Below are 16,095 nucleotides of genomic sequence, written 5' to 3' on the forward strand. Positions count from 1 at the left end.
ACGCGGCTCTGTCGAAAAAGCTATCAACAAATGGCGCACACAGATTCTCTACAAAATTCCGACTTTTCAAACCAAAATGTAAAATTATGTTCAAGCAATCTTTTAAATACAAGTTCTAAATGTTAAAGGTGTGTCTCAAAATCTGGTGAAGATATCAATAAATCATTCATGTAACGACTTGAAAATGACGAATACTCATTTCCAAAGACTATGTTCAAAGCTCTAATAAAAGAGCTACCTGCTGTCCTCAAGCTGAAAGGAACTCTACGAAATTGATACAAACTTGATCCATGTGAAAATGCTGTTAATAGTCAAAATTTTTGAGGGAATAAAATTTGCCAATACCCATGAGTCAAGTCGATTGTAGACACAAATTTCACCCCGTGGTGTTTTTGTAATAAATCCGGAATATTTGGCGGCGATTCATTGTCACCTTCGACTACATCATTCAAAAATCTTGCACCTGAGCATACGCGTATTTGATCTTTCTTTTTCTTCATGATCCTTAAGGGATTGCAATGTGGACTTATCGAACGTTCAGTTATACCTAAATTTAGCACGTATTCAATTTCTGCATTGACTTTTTCTTTTTGTGCAAGTAGTACCGGATAAGATTTTCAAATATATGGATTTTGTTTTATCAACTTTATTTCGTGCTCATATACATCGGCACACCCTGGTTTGTTAGAAAATGATGCTTCATATTTGTTGAGTAACTCTTAACATTAATTGAGCCTGCAAATCATCTAGCGTCGATATGTTAGTCGCGACCGATGGAAGTTGTTTGAAATAGTTATGATCCTCTCTCTGACTATTTGTTCCTTGACTTTGTTTGGATCCTCAATTCAGTTTATTGGTATGGAAATTTAAAGTTTCGGTTATACTAATTTCGTCTGAGGATTCAACAAGGAATTCTGAAAGTAGTATTGATACGCGAGTCCTAACTCACAAAATGGCGGCGAACCGGTGAAGTAGACCCGATTTCTACCTTACCGACAGTCGGTATGATACCACCGCGATGTTAAGCCTCACCCTCGATATTTTTACCGGCTGTTGATACAGATAGCGCAACCAGTATTTTTGCCTGACTTGACCGACATTGTTTACAACCACCTTGTGAAAACCAATAAACACGCAAACTCATGCGCGCAAGCGTCAACCACTTTCCTGTCGCGTGCCGCACAAGTCACGCGCCGCAACAAGCATCACCCACTTTCCAGTCGCGCGCCACAGCAGAGAGCACCCACTACGTCACACGCGCCGCTAATGCCACCCACGCAGCCGCGCAGGTTCCGCAATCGGCCCGCGTGGTTTCATTGAGCCAAGACTACAGTCAAGTTGCACCTCCAGTACGCTACATTCAATCAACAGCATGAAGGTTTTTTTTGAATAACTGCATGACGGGATCATCCACTCTGGCACCAGCCAGCACAACCAAAGGGACAGGCTCCTACAATCCTCCTGCTCCTTGGGTACTACACCCCTTGGACTTCTCGTCAAGGCCTCTGACTCGGCCACCCAGCATACTGCTCTCTTTCTGGGACGTCCGACGAGCCAGAATAACTTCGCCAAGATTCAACCGCACGATCCCAGCGGCTCTGTCTCCGTTCGTGGCATCACCACCCACTTACACAACAGTGGCGACTCGGACTACACAGTCTGATAGTGAGTGGGAATCATCACAACCATTGGCGAGACCTGAAAATCGCGCGTCCTCCGACGCCGCCTAGTTCACCGGAGAGCCACTACATGCCGCCACCAAGCGCCACACCTATCAGTCGCCCCTAATCCTCACTTCAGCCTCCGCCGAAATACCAGAGGACCACGACAACTCCTTCCATCACGTGGACCCCAAACATAAAATAACTTTGTATATATGGGCTATTCCGCGTCAACCGGATCAGTCATCTCTCAGATATTTTTTTAATTTGGCATGTGGATTGTGTGGGACGAGTTAGATTTTTGTGCCAAAGCGCGAATCTCATAATGCAAAATTCGATTTTTTATTAACAATAACAAATTAGACTCCCATTTTTTTCAAAAATTCATAACTTCGGCAAAAAATTAGATACAATATATTTTTTTTTTTCAAATTACGCGGAAAGCTCCATAGAATTTAAAAAAAAAATACGAAATGGTAAAAACAAGTTGTTATCAATTGTTTATTTAACAATTAATTTTTCAAAGATTTTCAAAACAGTGACTGACACGATCAAAAAATTTTTTTAAAATTCTGACATGTTCCTTGAACTGTACTACAACCTGTGAATTAATTCCAGAGGGGTGTTTTTCTTCGTTTTCGAGTAAAAAATCATTAAAGGTGTCGATGCGCATGAAATTGCGGCCCGCCGAGTCTCTACGTAATGGCGGGCGGCCGGTTGCCGTCCACCGCTACACCGCGGTGGCGTCGCAGCGTTATTTTAGAGTCATTTTCACGATGTAGGACATGATTGAAGAATCTGAAAAAAATACTGTACCTTCACAAGGCCTGCTCAAAGCGATAAGTGAAGTTTCAGGAATGTGTTTTTCACCGTTTTTTTATTACAGAGATTCAAAATAACGGTTACACACCATGAGAGTGCACATAAATGATAATAATTACATAACTTGCTACTTATTTTAAAATAAAAACACATTCTTGAAACTTCACTTATCGCTTTGAGCAGGCCTTGTGAAGGTACAGTATTTTTTTCAGATTCTTCAATCATGTCCTACATCGTGAAAATGACTCTAAAATAACGCTGCGACGCCACCGCGGTGTAGCGGTGGACGGCAACCGGCCGCCCGCCATTACGTAGAGACTCGGCGGGCCGCAATTTCATGCGCATCGACACCTTTAATGATTTTTTACTCGAAAACGAAGAAAAACACCCCTCTGGAATTATTTCACAGGTTGTAGTACAGTTCAAGGAACATGTCAGAATTTTAAAAAAATTTTTTGATCGTGTCAGTCACTGTTTTGAAAATCTTTGAAAAATTAATTGTTAAATAAACAATTGATAACAACTTGTGTTTACCATTTCGTATTTTTTTTTAAATTCTATGGAGCTTTCCGCGTAATTTGAAAAAAAAAAATATATTGTATCTAATTTTTTGCCGAAGTTATGAATTTTTGAAAAAAATGGGAGTCTAATTTGTTATTGTTAATAAAAAATCGAATTTTGCATTATGAGATTCGCGCTTTGGCACAAAAATCTAACTCGTCCCACACAATCCACATGCCAAATTAAAAAAATATCTGAGAGATGACTGATCCGGTTGACGCGGAATAGCCCATATGTAAATTATAAATAGATAAAATATATTATAAACAACTCAAAATCTGATCCTTGACTTCAGAGCAATCACACCTCCCAAACGGCTGTGTCAAAAAGCTGGCAACAACTAGCGAACAGACATACAGTTTGAAAATGAATTTTTTGCCCAGTCGAATGAGCAGCCATTTTGATTTATGCTTAGATCAGCGACCAGTTTGATTATTGTTGAATCAGATGAGCAGCCATTTTGATTTTTCTCACCGTCGGATGGGCCGACTATTCAGATTTTTTATTGCTAGATGGCAGACATTTTACCAACGGAATTCTTATTATTATTATCTCTGATCTTACCGACAGTTGGTGTTACTGGATGCTGCCGCAGGTTTGTCGCATTATCGATCAATCGATATTCCATCGATCGACTCTGTGTGATATTTCCAATGCTCGCAGGAAGATGCTAACTTTTTCATTCATCATGTGGTTGAGTGAATGTTTCAGAAAATAACGGTTGGATGCTTTGAATATCTGTTTATTTAATTTTATTTTTTACTGTAAGTTGCCGCCATATCCGTTGGAGTATGTCCCCAGAGGTCTATGTAGCCCTGTGCGGGGCGAGGAAAGAGATGGATGAGTGACCATCATCATGCGTCTGCAGCTGTCTTAAGATGTTCAATAAAAACACCCGCATTGGCACAATGGGGACAAGGGGGGAAACTGCGGAAAACCTTGCCCAGGTGTAGCCGAACCGGGTTCAATCCTTAACCCAACAATTCAGCGCCTAAACGTTGTGACCCGTCTTACAATTTTTGCGAACCGCCGCTCAGGTCCTCCTTGACAAGCTGAGGATGTATAGTCGAAGCTTCTTCATAGGCGAAGTTGCCTCGTAGTTTTGAATTGAACCTTTTTTATCAGTGTTAAGGATAGAGGTTGTGGTTTTCTTGAATAAAAAACTCTCGCGTTTGAGCCATCGAATTATGAATGTTTATTGGCTCTTGTGGGAAAAGCCTTGCGGCATAAAAACCCACGAAGTATGAACGTGTATTTGTGAACGTATTAAAGCATGTGTCGCACACGTGAATGTGTCGATTGTGTATATGAATGTGTATATGCCGGTTACAGCCCGTTTGGCTCATGCCACCGCGATCTCGAGTGCGTTTCGTATTGCAATTTTTGTTTTATTCGATTCGATCGAATTTCGTATGATTTGCGTTTGCCTTACTCCGAGGAGCGAACGTGTATGAGAGTATGATTGGTGTTGGTAGTACACCAAGAGCGCTCGGGCTCGTTGTATGATGGAAGGGTGCAAGACCCTTGGTATGCGTGTGTGGGCACTCGGTCCCGTGTAGAATGAGAGACACTCGGGCCGTACTCATCTACCTTACTTCGTAGAGCGAACGTATACGAGAGTATATTTGGGCCTCTCGTCTTTTGGTCGTGGTACGAGAGAACGCACGGCGTCACTCACGATCGTCACTAGACGGACGACTTGACTCGACTGTTTTAAAAAATGCGTGATGCGCGCTCGCCTCCTCATCTACGCGAGATTTGGCATCCCTGCGGAGACGAATCGTTCGAGCGCGGCTCGCACGGAGATCGCAATGACACGGGCACAAAACGACGCTCAGGCACTGAACAGAGGATTTAAACGCAGGTCCTTCAGTTCCATAGTGTCGCACGCTACGCACTGCGCTACTACGATCAGTGATAGATTGTGAAAAAATTTATCTCGCGAAATGCAGGTCGAGACCTGTGAAATAGGGGGTTTTTATTGGGCGGCGGTGGTAGTGGGGGGTGAAATGAAACGGAGATGAGAACGGAGTGACTATTGGAATAAGCTCACGTTCTATATACCACTTACTCTTACCACAATTTTCCATCAGATGCGTTGAGCTGATACATGCCGATAGATCGCAAAAATTTGGGTGTGGTGGTGGAGGTCCAAGCTTTTCACCACCCCCGTCATCAAAGAATCATAAAATTTTATGGCGAACAGGTCTGAGCCTGCACACCCCAACCTTAATCAGTGTTGAGCATGTGATGGAAAAAAAATTTCATGATATATTCAAAAGCATTCAACCGCTATTTTGAAACGTTTTATTTTACCCCCCACTACCACCTCCGCCCAATAAAAACCCCCTATTTCACAGGTCTCGACCTGCATGTCGTGAGAAAAATTTTTTCACAATCTATTACTGATCGTAGTAGCACAGTGCGTAGCGTGCGAGACTACGGAACGGAAGGACCTGCGTTTAAATCCTCAGCTTGTCAAGGAGGACCTGAGCGGCGGTTCGCAAAAATTGTAAGACGAGTCACACCGTTTAAGCGCTGAATTGGTGGGTTGAGGATTGAACCCGGTTCGGCTACACTTGGGCAAGGTTTTCCGCAGTTTCCTCCCTTGTCCCCATTGTGCCAATGCGGGTGTTTTTATTGAACATCTTAAGACAGCTACAGACGCATGATGATGGTCAGTCATCCATCTCTTCCCTCGCCCCGCACAGGTCTACATAGACCTCTGGGGACATACTCCAACGGATATGGCGGGAACTGACAGTAAAAAATTAATTAAAATAAACAGATATTCAAAGCATCCAACCGTTATTTTCTGAAACATTTACTCAACCACATGATGAATAAAAAAGTTAGCATCTTTCTGCGAGCACTGGAAATATCAAACAGAGTCGATCGATGGAATATCGATTGATCGATAATGCGACAAACCTGCGGCAGCATCCAGTAACACCAACTGTCGGTAAGATTAGAGATAATAATTCCGTTGGTAAAATGTCTGCTATCTAACAATAAAACATCTGAATAGTCGGCCCATCCGACGATGAAGAAAATCAAAATGGCTGCACATCCGACTTACCAAAAATCAAAATGGCCGCTAATCTAAGCATAAATCAAAATGGCTGCTTATCCGACCAAGCAAAAAATTCATTGTCAAACTGTATGTCGGTTGAATCAGGCAAAAATACTGGTGGCGCCATCTGTCTGAACAGCCGTTAAAAATATCGAGGGTAAGGCTCACCATCGCGCTGGTGATATACCGACTGTCGGTAAGGTAGTAATCGGGTCCACTCTGCCGGTACACCGCCATTCTGTGAGTTAGAACCCTCGTCTCTATACTACTTCTGGAACATCAGTTTCAGTTCATGTTCCTATATCTACTCATTCATATATTATCAATTCGGTATTTTTTTCTACAGTCAAATTAATTATATCATCAACATCACCTTCAACATTTTTAACATTCAACATACCTTGATCATCTAGAACAATTTTGTACATTATATTCTCACAAGGCACATTATTTGCTAATTATAAGTATCTTCCTTCGCTATTATCGCTTTCTAAATTGTTGAAATCACTAGTAACTCCCAAAATTTCAACAGTCTCCATGTTCAAGAATGAATCATGAAATTTTGTTGTCATTATATCTATCACCATCACTTTATTATTGGTTGAAGATACTCACTTATTGAAATTTTCCCATTCAAACGACACTTTTGACTTACAAACTTTTATGTGGTTAACGTCGATGGTACGATTTTCATTATCAATAATCGCATTATTACGTAACAAACAATCGTTACTCAGTATAATTTGATTTGCCAAATGAAGTTTAACTAAACAAGAGTAATCCAATTTCTGTTCATCTATGACTATTTCTGAACGAACCTGTGTTTTGACTGCAATTGCTTTTGCACCTATAGCTGGAATGACTATCACATTACTGACTGGCATGACATATAATCTGTTTTTGGCTTCTAAGTTATCGAATAATTCCTCCGAAATTGCTGCAACCTGACTTTCAGTGTCAAGTAGTGCTTGAAAATAATTTCCCATAAGGGTTACGGTAAGGTGTGGACATATAGGAGTTACTATTTTTGAATCTGAGGTCTTCGCGTTTGTGTCAAGATTCGAATTTCAAGCTAGGTCTTCAATGAAATCAAACGAGTTACGACGCGGTGTCAGACCTGTGCTCATCGCATCGATCTTCAGTTTGAAGGACTATCTTGTGTATTAATTGATTGTCGAGAACTACTATTCGATGTTTGTGAATTTCAGTTATTTGAATCAGTTTGTGGATATCTATGACTATTGTTATTATAATTATACGAAGGTGGTGGAATGCTTGTGTTAGGCAAATTAAAATAAGGAAAATAACTTATATTATTTTGATAACTATTAGGATGTTGATAACTATTTGATGTTTGTGGTTGGGTGCTAAAACCTTGCTGATACGAATGATTTTGTTTGTTCACTCCTCCTGTTCCAGTATTTGAATCGTTATCTCTATTATTAGTGTGCTAGATGTCGCTAGCCTTTTGACCGAGCCGCATGAAAGGAGATGATCGCTGCTGAATTCAAAGATGAGACTTGTAGTATCTTGAATTACTTGTATGCGTGATTATTCATTTGATAACTATATACATAGAGATAACATGTTAATGATTGGGTTTCCATTTAACAGAAGGTTTTGTCGTAGTTTTCTTGTATTGTGGTGGAGGCTGCAGCGAAGATGTGCAACGACTGAGAGGTGTGGCGATAGGTGGAGGTGTGTGACTCCTCCCAGGCAAATTAGGCGGTGTTGGAGGGTAACGATTCTCTGGTCGACTCATGGGCTGCGGAGACTCCCACTCACTGTCTGACTGCGTAGTTGTCTGAGTGGCCACAGTGGTGTATGTGGCTGGTGATGCCTTTAATCCGGACAGCAATGGTAGACTGTCGCGGCTGTATCTCGGTAAGGTGAGTCGTGCTCGCCTGACGTCTCACAGTGATGTTGAAACACTCGGTGGCCTTGTGAGAGGTCGTGGTGAGAATTCCAAAGGATGCAGGACCCAGGGAGCTGGTGAGTTGTGGGAGCAGGTCCCTTGAACTAGGCTGGCTGAAGCCAGAGTGGAGGTGCCAGTCATGCGGTATTGGAAAACTTCTTACTTCTTAAGAATTAGAGCGTACTGATGTTGCTGCGTGGTGCTGATGGTCGATTTCGTTGCTTTCATATCTCAATCGCAGCTCAAACTTGATGGTGGGAAATTCGGTGAGCTGATTGTGTGACGCGTGCTTGGCTGCGTGGGTGGCGTTAGCGGCGCGTGTAACGTAGTGGTTGACGCTCGCGGCGGCGCGCGACTGAAAATTGAGCTTAAGGGCGGACGCATGAGTTGGCGGGCCCGTGCGTGAGTAGCATAGCAAGGCCGGTTCCACTCACAGATTTCTGTTACCAAAACTTACTGACATTCTCCCCAGACGCAAACCCTTTTCCACGATGATCTCACAGTCTGCCGTACCGACTTCAGGTCAAAAACGTGCAACCTTACGGACAGTTGTATCAGTCAACGTTGAAAATCGCACTACCTTACCGACAATTCTTATTGATCGAAGGTCAAAATAGTGCTGTTTCACCGACAAAAGGTCAAAGTCTCTATGTAGTGCTCCCCTGCCAACGGTAGAGGGCACAGCGGGGGGCGTGAACTTTCTTACCGACCTGGATATCGGTAACCAGTCCCGTATTTTGTTCCTACGATAGGACTGGTGATGTGTAACATCGACCACTTCGAATTTTCTTCCCACGGTAGGACTGCTGATGTGTAACGTCAACCACCCCACATTCCTTTTCCACGTTATCAACCACGCGACATTCTAAAATTATTGGTTCTGAGAATCGTTCTTTAGGTACTCGGATGCCGATTTGATATCAACCACGTGACAATCTTTCTGGCTTGTAACTGTCATGTGAACTTGACGATGAATTTTGAACGGGTTCAGTCAAGACCAGAGTGCCAGGTCGACCGATAGCTGCGGTACATTCAGAGCCATGAATCTGCGGTGTTGGGTTACTATCACTCTAAGAATACTAAAAGGTCCGCGCACATACACAAATATACGTACAGCTGCCCTATTAAAAGGACGCTCATCACTGCAAACCATGATTGAATCTTAACTTGTCAAGTGTACGTAAGAAAAAAGCTCAAGATGGAATCCGCAAAGTGTTTGAAATTGATCGATATTATGGAATCGGCGTACGGAATCTCGGACAAATCATTATCAACAGCAGAAATTCAGGAATGGATAGAATTCGGTAGTCAAAATATTCGGCTTCTCAACAAAATGTTGCGAAAGGCTTCATCGATTGGAGAAAAGATCAGAATTATCACAACGATCGGACTCTTGAAAGCGCTCGCGGAAAAATTCAAACGTCTTTAGAAAACGGGTGGAGGTACGCGGAAAGTAAGAAGCAGCGATCGAGTTCACTGGGACAATTTGAAATCAACTTTCAAGGGGAGAATTCGAACTGGATCCATCGTCAATTTGAAGCATAAAGATGTGAAGAGATTTCGAGAAGACGCAAAGGTATCAGCTGTGACAAGACTAAAAACGCTTTGAAGAAAGACAGGAGCTTGAAAGCCAATGTTATCCTGGCTTGTAAATTTGAAGTTAAAAAAGATGAACGCACCGTGAAAGAGATGAAAATTTTTCATAACGAGAAACGAAATCATCTTCCAGACGATGGATATTGACGAATAGTTCATCGAAAACGCAACGGAGCGTTTGTTGAAAAAGGTGGAAGATTTCCAGGAAAAGGATTCAGGTTGGTCGCTGACTGGAATGATCAATTTAACTGTGAATATCAACAAGTACGTGCCACTACGAGGCCGTGTGTTCACATACACCCCGTGACCTGAGCCGATCAGTGATAAGAAGGCTATAGTAAACATCAGAAACAACGACTCTTACTGCTTTCTTTAGTCGGTCACCGCAGCTCTGTTCCCAACCGACAACAACAATTCCAACGCGACCAGCTCGTACTCACATTTCAGCTCAGTGCTACAATACTAAGGTTTGCATTTTCCAATGTCTTTGGACAGGATTACAAAATTTGAGAAACTTGACTAACTTTCAATTAACGTCTATGGTATGGAAAGTACGGAAGAACAAAAGCGCAGTGAAATTGAACCCATTTATTTGAGCCGAAACAATTCTGATAAACCAGTCATCCATCTTTCAGTAATAGAAACTTGAAACGACGATGATGATGATGATGGTATGGAAAATATTAGAAAGAATATGACACATCATTTTGCATGGATTCGAATTTTGTCGGGATTAACAAGTTCCCAAATTTCCAAACTCCCACATCAGAGGTGGTTGTGCGGTGGTGTCTATCACACTTCAAATTTGGAAAGTGTTTGTTCAAGCATAATGCAGATTGCACGAATTCGAACAAAAACAAAGTTATCCTACCTACAGAGTAGAGAAAGATGTGATAGAGCTAGAACATTTGTCATTAAATGCAACAGTTCTATATCCTCTCGTACGAACATGCCGGGGATCATTTAAGTAAGTGCGAAATTCATCGTGCAGCATAGCCCGCCTAGCGCGCTTGGCTTCCTTATCGGCAGCAGTGCTCAAATTACGCGATTATATGCACTTTATATGCACTGTCGCTGAGCCCAACGAGAAGCCGGGTAGCCAGTCTCAATACTACTTCCAAGTGTAACGCACGCCTAATTTTGCTCATACATGAATTTAATATAACGTCAACGCCCGCACTCACCATTGTTGTTATTAATTATAACGCAATTCTCTGTTTTGAATAAACGTATGAATATATATATAATCGTTTCGTAATATTCGCATGACAAATTTGGCGATCCTGCCAGGATCCAGTTTAAACCAACGAACGCGGCGCGCGTATCAAACTGCCGGATCATAGTTACGAACTTTGGAAGTGCGTGCATAAGCCCAATAAATTTACGCGCGAACCTTCCGCTACGCGTTTATACGTAATTATTACGAATTGTACCTAGCAAGGGATAGAGCGAAAGGCCGCCTTGTGTAGACAATCAAGGACTGCGTGTAGACCGCTTGATGAACAGGGACTGAGTGTAGACCGCCTGATTCTACACTGGACAATTCCCATAGTAAACTTGAGTGTTTATTAGAAAGGAAGCAAGTATAAAATTGTGCACTCCTTGGATACAATAAACTTCGCGTTTAAACAATCTAAGTAAAGTGAAGTGAGAATGAGGACACTCAGACTCGAACCGCTCTTATATTCTGGTCCCCGGTGCCTGTCGGAGACTCCAGGACATCGAAGCTGCGTACAGACGGCTATGACGATCTTTGAGGGTGATGCTGCACACCTCAATTTGGCTACTCCTAGCGTAAGTACAAGCATTTTGTTACTTACTCGAGTCACTATAAACGTATCAAAGAAAAATCGTGATCGAAACTAAGAATTTGATGGTCAAACTTGAATCATTCAAAAAAATGAAGTCAATGCTTGACTCAAGGTAAATTTAAGAAAATAAATTTACAATGGATGTGAACGAAAACAATGACCGGAGATCGGCAGTACCTCCTACTATTGTTGAGACTGCAGGAGACGGACAGTCCGTCACTTCTGAATCCCGGTTTGAAAAAAGATTTTGGATTCGACAAACCAAATGACTCAGCTTGTGAATAAGCTACAAGAAGCCACCAAACGTAATGATTCAACTGCAATGGGCAGATACCGTCTTGGTCAAGAGCAATTGAACGAAGAGAGGTTCACTGCGCGTCAACTTGCTCGCCGTGAAGATTTGCCTATACAAGAGGTTACCCGTTTTATTCAATAGAGAAATCAAGAACGCCGTGAACACGGCTTCATTCGTCGCAATAATGTAAAAATAAGTCGAAACTTTGAGACAGTTCCGCATCCCGAAGACACGCTTAAAAGCGTCACAGACCAAATGTTTCAGGAAATGCAACAACCAAATAACCAATTAACCGAAGAAAATCGTCTAGATGAAGCTCCCACGAACAGTAATGCCAATCGAGAAGCAATCAATAACTATTATCGCTTAACAACTAACGATGATCCGGATGTTTCTTATATTGTGAGACTGCCCGGAAACCATACCGCAGCGATACCGCGAATTCAAGTAGATATCGCGCGTCTCGTAGAATCGGAGGTGGAAGGTCCTACTCGGATAGCTCCTTCAACCGTAACGAACCGACCACGTTACTCGGCATTATACGGGCTCGCTCAAAACCGATTGCTGCCACCGACACCGTGCATCAATGAGGTGGGCTCCCCAGCAAATTCAGACTCGGACCATCACGGTATAAATACGATGCCTATGACGATTCCTCACCACAATCACTTATTAGAAAACGACCGATTCTCCACCGCGCGAGCCAATGTAAGCCATGATATCTTGTCGAATACGGATTCGACACTGCGGCGCGTTCTCGAGGAAAGCCGACGTTTATCATGAATGCCGAACGTACGCCTTACACCAAGGCCTAGTCCACAGTGGCCTATTGGTCCGATGGATTACGAAATCCCACAAGGTACTGGTAGCAATATCCGTGGCAACGTCCCGCGTCGTCGTCCAGAACAGCAAGAAGAGGACGAACTTTGAAGAGCCTTGGAAATGTCTGCTGCCTTACCACATCGTCGTCCGGACACTGTGACGTTCAGTATGACCCAGTTGTTGAATGATCCAGAAGCTTTATGCCAACAGCAGGAGATATTGAGGAACATTGAGGAACTCGCTTAAAGAAACCAAACGAGAATTCAACTACCGGCAACTGCGCCACCCCGAGACGTGTTTTCCCCTCGGAATACTAGAGACCCAGGCCCGTATGCACGAACGAAAGCTTACTTGAACGATGTCAGCCTACGCCCCGATGCGGCCGGAAGACACCCCGGAGAACCAACTCTTCCAGCGGACGAGCCCTACGCGATTCAAGATTTCCTACCAGCGTTTCAAGCCATCAAGATGATTGATTGCAGACTGAAAGGTGAAGCAGGCGAAGATGTACACGTTTGGATCATGCAAGTCAAAGCCGCAGATATGGTAGTTATGTCCACCGAACGTTTCCCGTTTTTGAGTATGGTAATCAGCTTGAAGACGGGAGGAGCTCTTTAGAAGACCATCAATCAGAGGAGACTTTGTACAATCCCAACTTTACTCAAAGTCATAAGATCAGCCATCATTGTCGAGAAAAGTGCCACTACATTGGAAATGGAGCTTGGCAGAATAGGCCAAAAGGGGGACACTGTGGACGCCTAAAATCTGAAATTCAATCAGATCTACCAAGATCTCGTAGCTGCCTTCTCGAATCAACAACTACGAGCGAACTTCGATCCTAATCTTCAAGACCTCGAAAATAGAGTGCGCCAGTACTATCTGTACGGACTCAATCCAAGAATATTCCATCAAGTCAGAAGCCGTCCGTACTTGAAATTACTAGAAGCCCAGAAGGCCGTGAAAGAAGTCAAAGGCGAGGAATTGAATTTCCGGATGTACCAACAACAAATGCTGATGAACAGCAACGACACGGCATCGAAACCCACGTTGTGGAACAAGTTCCAAATTTACGGGCCAGGCAGCGCATCAGATACGCGAAGATTTCACGTACAACAGAGCACCTCGACGAACTCGCCAATGTCAACTCGTCGATCACCAGTGTCTGTTTATCACAAAGACGAAGCGGAACAAGATAAAGATAAAGAACTCCAGAAATGTGAATGCCACACCCGTAACACACATCGGACCGCCCATGAACAACAAGCAGTATGTCATAACTACTGAACCAAAGGACAGTGCAGCCGGAACGGTTACGCTCCGCGTCGACCACGGAACGACCAACGCTCCAATACTAACGGCAACAAGCGAGACGCAATTTCTCAAAACGCCAGCCTCAGAGGCAAACCGCCCAACGACCAAGTCAATTGCACGTCAGAGGAACTCCAGTCAGAGAAAGAGGAAATAGATGGACAGGAGGACCAACTAGAGGACAAGTGCCAACAGGAACCCGCGTATGTTCAGTTTCACAGGGGCTACCACAGTGTGCTGTAATAAAATTTGGAGAAACAAAGCAAGGAGTTGCCCTCATGATCGATACAGGTGCATCGATAAACCTCATAAAACGAAAGGTTATTTATTCATCGGATGAACAAATTTGTGCAATTATCAAACGCAAAAATTCCTCCAAGACAGGCAAAGCACTAAATTCCGCGAATGAAATTGCTGTACTCACTAATATGGGACTAAAGGACGAATTTGTCATAATACCAGACGATTATCTACCTGACGAAGAAGATGGAATCATGGGAAACCCGTTCATGAGGAGACGAGATTTCCAGTTGAACGCCTCGACGCTCACACTAAAGAATAAGACACACCACCCTAGCAGCGACCGAAAAATTCGATTTAAATTACATTCGGTGAACAAAATTACCATCGATACTGACGAAAAGAATCTCGATCTCATGTTACGCATGGTCTATGAAGACGGAATGTCTATGGAAAATATGCCGGTGCAGATTGTACACACGAACAATCATGGTACTGCTTATGGAATCATCACCACCGCTGAAGACGAAGATATCGAGCTCGGACTGGAGAACGTCCAAGTCCACCGAGTAAAAAGTATGTGAACCTCGGGTGTATGGCTACAGCCACGTGATGAAAAAAAGCAGGCACTCCAACATACTGTCGACTTGAAACACCTACACGAAGAGTACCAGACATAAATTTGAAGTATTCTTCAGGATTTCAGCAATATCTTTGCCTTACAGGAGGAAGACATGGTCAATGGAACTTCAATGACTGATCATCCTATCGATTTGTCAGATCCTCAACGCATTGTAAATATGAAAAGTTTCCGTGCTCCACGGCTGCACCAGCAGGTTGTCAAAGAGAGAGTGGAGAAAATGTTGAAACAAGGAATAATAACGGAATCCGAGACACCATACAACTCGCCAGTTTGGCGTGTACCCAAAAAACCAGGCCCCGACGGAAAACCCAAGTATAGAATTGTGATCGATTTCAGGAAGATTAATGAACTTACCGTTCACGATTCTTATCCGATACCGATAATCGAGGATTTACTCGACCACATGGAAAGGGCCAAGTTCTTTACTACTGTCGACATGGCCGCAGGCTTCCACCAGATCTACATGGCTGCTGACTATAAGAAATATACTGCCTTCTGTACCCCCGACGGGCATTTTGAATACCAACGAATGCCTATCGGATTACAAAACGCTCCTGCGACCTTCCAACGCATGATGAACGACGCACTGAGAGAATTGAATCAGTAGATCTGTTGCGTCTATATTGATGACATAATAATTTTGGCGAAACGGAGAAAGAACACCATCGAAATGTAAGAACCGTATTTCAGCGTTTGAGACAATATAACCTGAAACTCCAACCAGAGAAGTGCACCTTCATGAAAACTGAAGTGAGATACCTCGGATATGTCATCACTGACGAAGGAAGCAAACCAGATCAGGAGAAGACCAGAGCGATTCAACAATTACCCGTTCCAGTCAACGTTAAGACATTTCGATCCTTCCTTGGTTTGACGGAATATTACCCAAAGTTTATACAAAACTATTCGATGTTAGCGAAACCATTAGCAAGGTTAACAAGAAAGGACACCCCATGGGATTGGTCAGCAGCCTGCCAAGAAGCCTTCAAGACCCTGAAAAAAAAATTGGTCACGCCACCGATACTTGTGAGATCAGACCCATCTAAACAATACGTCGTAACCACCGACGCGTCAAACGATGGAATCAAAGCCGTACTATCTTAAGACGGCCACCCCATATACTTGTTATCTCGAACCTTGAATGATGCGGAGAAGAATTACAGCACGACAGAGAAGGAGATGCTTGCTGTTGTGTCGTCCGTCAAGAGACTAAGAGTGTATTCGCTTGATACACCGGATAAACCCTTCATCATCCGCACCGATCATCGTGCACTCGTATAGCTGAAAAATTGCGTAGACCCCAGTCAACGCCTGTTGCGTTGGAGATTGAGGTTGGAGGAATAATCAT

At 43.2% G+C, this 16,095-nt stretch overlaps 1 protein-coding gene across 1 annotated transcript in view; it reads left to right on the forward strand.

Moving 5' to 3' along the window:
* The window catches only part of Fife (regulating synaptic membrane exocytosis protein fife), a 2,091,151-nt gene that overhangs the window by 1,293,431 nt on the left and 781,625 nt on the right, over nucleotides 1-16,095 (forward strand). The gene's annotated exons all lie outside the window — the stretch shown is intronic.

This window comes from Neodiprion pinetum, chromosome 7, assembly GCF_021155775.2.
Source record: "Neodiprion pinetum isolate iyNeoPine1 chromosome 7, iyNeoPine1.2, whole genome shotgun sequence".
Classification (NCBI taxonomy): Eukaryota; Metazoa; Arthropoda; class Insecta; order Hymenoptera; family Diprionidae; genus Neodiprion; species Neodiprion pinetum.